The sequence below is a fragment of the Balaenoptera borealis genome (genome assembly GCF_965194805.1).
Source record: "Balaenoptera borealis genome assembly, chromosome: X".
Taxonomy (NCBI): Eukaryota; Metazoa; Chordata; class Mammalia; order Artiodactyla; family Balaenopteridae; genus Balaenoptera; species Balaenoptera borealis.
Genome location: NC_138881.1, coordinates 28,544,892 through 28,550,891, shown reverse-complemented (window position 1 = coordinate 28,550,891; position 6,000 = coordinate 28,544,892). Strand labels below are relative to the sequence as shown.

At 36.4% G+C, this 6,000-nt stretch overlaps 1 protein-coding gene across 8 annotated transcripts in view; it reads left to right on the top strand.

The window, feature by feature from the left end:
- DMD (dystrophin) overlaps window positions 1–6,000 on the top strand; it is a 2,485,149-nt gene that overhangs the window by 1,568,101 nt on the left and 911,048 nt on the right. The window lies entirely within an intron of this gene.

Below are 6,000 nucleotides of genomic sequence, written 5' to 3'. Positions count from 1 at the left end.
CCTGAATCTTAGTTTGTTTTAGCTTTCTCTATAAAATGAAGCGCCTACCTATGTCTCAGGGTTAGTGACAAAATTAAATAATTAGTAAGAAATTTATAGACTGAAAAGTGCTATATGAGTTTAAAACATTGCCATTATTTTCTCTCTCTAGAATTTTGACCTTACTTATGTTAGAGAATGTCTGAATCTAGAAAATTTAACCTACGAGCAGCATCTGGCTTTAAGAGAAGTGTGTTCATATCTTTATTCAAAAAACTTACATATATATATACCAAAACTTAAGTTTTTTTCAAATACTCTGTGTGTTTTTAAGGATTTAGTGTGGGCAAAAGGAAATTTTATCAGCTATGTTAAAGGGAAAAACATCTGAAGAAATGAAGATTATGAGAGAGAACTGAGTTGATCTAAGTATAGAACTTCAAAATGTAAGCAAATGTGAGGTCAACTGATGGCATTTTTTTCTCACAAAATAGTTAAGATTACTGAAAAATTGTTTAGGTAAACAAGATAGAGAATCCCAAATTCTATGTTTCTTCAAGTCTAAGGTTCACCATTATCCATTCAGCAATTTTTTATCACCCACTTATTATACGAAAAGCACTGGAATAAGTCTTGAGAAGAAACTAAGACAGTGCTTTAAAAGCTGTCTGGAGTAGGCAGAGTGAAGTTTTGCTTTGAAGAGCCCATATTTTCCAGCACTGTCCATTATAACATTGAGATAGTTTGCTGAAATCCTTACCCTGTGGGTATATCTGCCTGGGGTGCTAAAATTGTTTAAAAACTTTATGGTTCAGTGATTTTTACTTAGTCATATAACAGTAGCTTTAGAGATGGCATAAACATTAGGTGTCATGTATTGCAAACACTTCACCTAATAGACAAAGACATTGAGCTCCATTTCTGAAATTCAGTAGATACGTAATAGCAGAGCTAAATCAAGAACCTCTTGGGGTTAGAGTTTTTGTTTATGCATGCCTTTGCTTGGGAATTAAAAACAGTCCCTGTTTGCTGAGTTAAACTGAAATTTTTCTTTGGGGGAAAAACACCCACAAAAACAGACTTAACTTCCAAACTATGGGTCACAACAAACTAAAATAATTTCTGTCAAAATAAAGTCTAAAGCTTTCTATAGAGCCAGGAAGCCTTCATGAAAAGGAGAATAAAAAATGTCTTAAGGTCTTTCCATATATATGGAGAAAGCTAAATGAGTAAACTAGTTACAAGAGCAAATTTTAATATAGTAAAAACAATAATACTAGTAATAGTAAAGCTGTCGCTTATTAATTGCCTATTATGGACATATTGACTACATAGTTTCTCATTCCATCCTCACTTTAAATCACATATAGGACAGATTACCTCTCCAATGAAAGGTCAATGAATGGAAGGTAAATGCATGAGCAAACTAAATTTAGGTGTATTATGTCTACCGCATGGACTGTTGTTATCTACAGGACTACAGTTCAGTCCTTCATGGAAGACAAACGAAACTGTCATCCCTGTTCTAAAACAACTAAGGCCCCAGACATACCTGTGCTGCTTATAGACTGCAATGTGAGATAAAGGACCTACATTTTTATCATGGATTTAACAAACAAATAGTTTTTAAAAATTCTGAGATTGAGAAGTTTAATTAACTTGAGAGTTTTTACTGGTAGGTATAAAGTTGATTTGTTACCTCCCATAACCTTGGTGAAGGAAAATTAGTGTTTCTTCCAGCCCTAGAAGGTGGATGACCATGAAGGGCCACATTCTTTTGGGAAGACATTCTAGCCCCTCATTGCCTTTTTAATAGTTTACTTAATATTCACCAAGAAAAGTAGATGGGATTATTTTTGCAGACCCTTTTAAGGATAATTTATTCTGACTGGCAGAGACATACCTTTTAGTGCATAAATAGTTCCCTTCCTGCCCTCTCTGATAAACATCAGCACAGAGAACAAACACGAAGTAATGACATTGAATTAAAAGACATCAGAGAGGCAACAGTGACCGGCATTTATTAAAGTAAAAGGACAATGTAAACAAATGTGACTTGCATCCTGCTCTGAAGATTAACAGGCAGGGTCAGGCTTCGACCATCATGGTGGGCGGGAGCTTCTTCAAGTGGAAATCCCCAGTCAAGGTTCTGCTGCACCCAGAAAAGAACAGCTTGCGGAAATCTTGTCATTCCTTGTACGGGCCAAACTGCTGCCCATAGTCTTATCGCGAGGTTTAGTTTCCAGAGAATGAGATCAAGAAATCATGATCTGAATTCCTAATTAACGCTTAGAATTTCTCAGAATGATAGGTGCATTGACAGTCTTCACTTTCGTGCAGTGGGGCAATAGGAATTGATCACACATAATATTTTTAAGCCACTCCTTTAGATTTATATTATATCAGTGAAACCATGTCAGACTAGCTGTGTATTTGTACTTCACAAGTAGCTACTCAATAAATAGGGGATTAAATCATCCAAAATGACTTTTTCCTCTGATTTCAAAAATATCATCTGAGACAAGATTATTGAAGTTGTTACTCTTCTTTCTGAACCTTTGTTATGCCAGGAGGGACAGATGGCAAAATCAAAAATGATTAGAGAATCAGTGGGGTGGGGGGGAGGGGGGCCTGCCCAGTGAGACCCGCTAGCATCTTCCCTGAGCAGTATGTTAACCCATGACAGCTTTAGAAATCTGTACCCCTAAATTGCTTGACATCCTGAGACACACCTGATGCTTCCGACTTTGATTGTCAACAGCATTCTCTGGTCTGCTCACTCTAAATCTCAACGATCAAATTTTAAAATGCAAATAAATGCATCCCTTTCCCCCCCTTTCCAATTCCTTTTTGTTTCATGAAGGTATAATTTACATGTGATAAAATTCGCCCTTTTAGATATACAGTGTGATGAGTTTTGACAAACATATGTCGTCATGTAACCGCCACCACCACAATCAAGATAGACAATATTCTCATCACCTCAAAATGTGTCTTCATACCTTTCTTGCAGTCCCCTCCCCACCCAGCCCCTGGCAAACACTGATAAGTAAAAGCACTTTTAATCTGAAAAGCATTATATGTATATGGCGGTATTAGTGGTAGTAATAACAAGGTCTATTCATTGGTTCTCTCTGCTTTTTTGAGCATCTATATGTGCCAGTCTGTATGTAATTCATTATGCCGTAGCCCCTCCCTTCAAGGGGTAAGCCAATGGAAAAATAACAGCCCTATCTAATAGAAGATTCTGCAGTGCTAGAAATTCTCTATAATGTGGCTATTGAGCACTGGAAGTGTGCCTAATGGAAATGAACTGAGTTTTTAACTTTATTTCATTTTAATTAAATTTATATAGCCACATGTGGCTAGAGGCTAATCTATCGAAAAGCACAGCTTCTATACAATGTGATAATTTGATATGTTATAAAGCAAGAATTTAACCAAGGGCTAAAACTTGAACATCATCAGTGTTATTGGTGTTATCTTATACAGGGTAACCTTTTAATAGAAAAAAAAAATTCTTTAAATAGTCAAAGACCTGAGAAAGTTTTCTTCTCAAGGGAACATACATTGACTTTTAAATTCAAAATATGTAAGAACCGGCCTTTAAGGGTAATTCATGAGAATTTCCTCTGGGTTTCTCATCCTTATTATATACATAAATGTCTAATTTTAGGTGGAAACTTATAGATCACTGTTCTTATGTGGTTCAGCATTTCATGTGGTTCAACCTATTCTTTGTTCTGATAAAGACATAGATTAAGTAGAATTCGTTTAAGTTATCAGAAAAAAATTTGTCTTCATGGTATAGAAGGCATTTATAATGTTTTAAATATTCACTTTATAAAAGGTCCAGAGTACTATGCAATGCTGGCTGTCATAGTCTACCAATCACGTATCCAAAAGCCATTTTTATATCTTTCTAATTGTGTATGAATATTTCAAAGTCCACAATTTGAAATTGCCTTCAGGTTATTTGTTCGAAGACGTTTTAACCATCTGGTCATTATGGGGTCATATAATGTGGGGAAGTCTCTCCAAACGTAAAGTGTTTATTCAAAATTGTAACTATCTTCTGAGGAAAAGAAAAAAAAGCTCCAATTCTGCATTTTGAATACCCATTATCTGTATGACTGTGGTGAGAATTTGCAACTAATAGGAACACATTCTAGGGAGGAACGAATTGAAAAGTACCTTGGTTGTGAGTGAAATTCCACTTCAGGCAGTATTGCTATTGAAACCATCATGGTAATTTTATCCCATATGATCCCTAAGCTATTTCAGAGACACTTATTATCCATTAGGAACTCGCTCTATCCACTGGCCCATTCACTTTATCACAGTATAATACGGAACACTCTCTGGAGTTCAAGCAGTAACTTATTAACTGGTTGGCTATAGAGCTTTGCTTTTGCAAATTCCTTATTTTCCTGGACATAGCAAAAGGAATTGTTTCAAAGTTGTTCAATTAGTCCCTAGAGTTACTCTAGAAAAGTAGAGCTAACAGTAAGGTAATAGTTCTTATATGTTAGAAATAACCAATCATTTACGCTAAAATAATTTGGACACTTTTCCTTTAATATTTTTTTCCTATTTTGAAGCTAATGACCATTTAATTATTAAGATTAGCCATACTCAAAGGGTAAATTCACATTCAAATGGTATTATTTTGTTTTATTTTTTTCATTTATTTTTTTAACATCTTTATTGGGGTATAATTGCTTTACAATGGTGTGTTAGTTTCTGCTTTATAACAAAGTGAATTAGCTATACATATACATATATCCCCATATCTCTTCCCTCTTGCATCTCCCTCCCTCCCACCCTCCCTATCCCACCCCTCTAGGTGGTCACAAAGCACCAAGCTGATCTCCCTGTGCTATGCGGCTGCTTCCCACTAGCTATCTATTTTACATTTGGTAGTGTATATATGTCCATGCGACTCTCTCACTTTGTCACAGCTTACCCTTCCCCCTCCCTGTGTCCTCAAGTCCATTCTCTAGTAGGTCCGCGTCTTTACTCCCGTCTTGCCACTAGGTTCTTCATGACCATTTCTTTTTTTTTTTAGATTCCATATATATGTGTTAGCATACAGTATTTGCTTTTCTCTTTCTGACTGACTTCACTCTGTATGACAGACTCTAGGTCCATCCACCTCACTACAAATAACTCAATTTCGTTTCTTTTTATGGCTGAGTAATATTCCATTGTATATATGTGCCACATCTTCTTTATCCACATCTTCTTTATTGTAAATAGAACCAGGACATGGAAGCAACCTAAGTGTCCATCAACAGATGAATGGATAAAGAAGATGTGGCACATATATACAATGGACTATTACTCAGCCATAGAAGGAAACGAAATTGAGTTATTTTTAAAGTTGTTTTTTTTTTTTTTAATTTATTTATTATTTATTTTTGGCTGTGTTGGATCTTCGTTGCTGTGCGAGGGCTTTCTCCAGTTGTGGCAAGCGGGGGCCACTCTTCATCGCGGTGCGCGGGCCTCTCACTATCGCGGCCTCTCCTGTTGTGGAGCACAGGCTCCAGACGCGCAGGCTCAGCAGCTGTGGCTCACGGGCCTAGTTGCTCTGCGGTATGTGGGATCTTCCCAGACCAGGGCTCGAACCCGTGTCCCCTGCATTGGCAGGCAGATTCTCAACCACTGCGCCACCAGGGAAGCCCGAAATTGAGTTATTTTTATACACTGCTTTATATTTAAATTACATGAAAACATTAGATGGTATCGGTATTACTTTTAGGATAAATTTCTCATGGAAAAGTCTGTAATTTTCATCTGTATGTTGGATATAGGTAGAGAAATACATTTAAGAGGTTGTCTGTTTATTTGATCGCATTATAAATTCCAAGAGATTCAATGCTAAAATTAATGAATAACTGTTTTAACTGGAAAAATGTGGAGTCAGCAATTAGTACTAGGGATTGCCTGAAAAATAAAACGTTTTACCGTTGGTTTCTTGATGCCTTTGCTTGCACTTCTCTGAATAGACTTGATATTTTT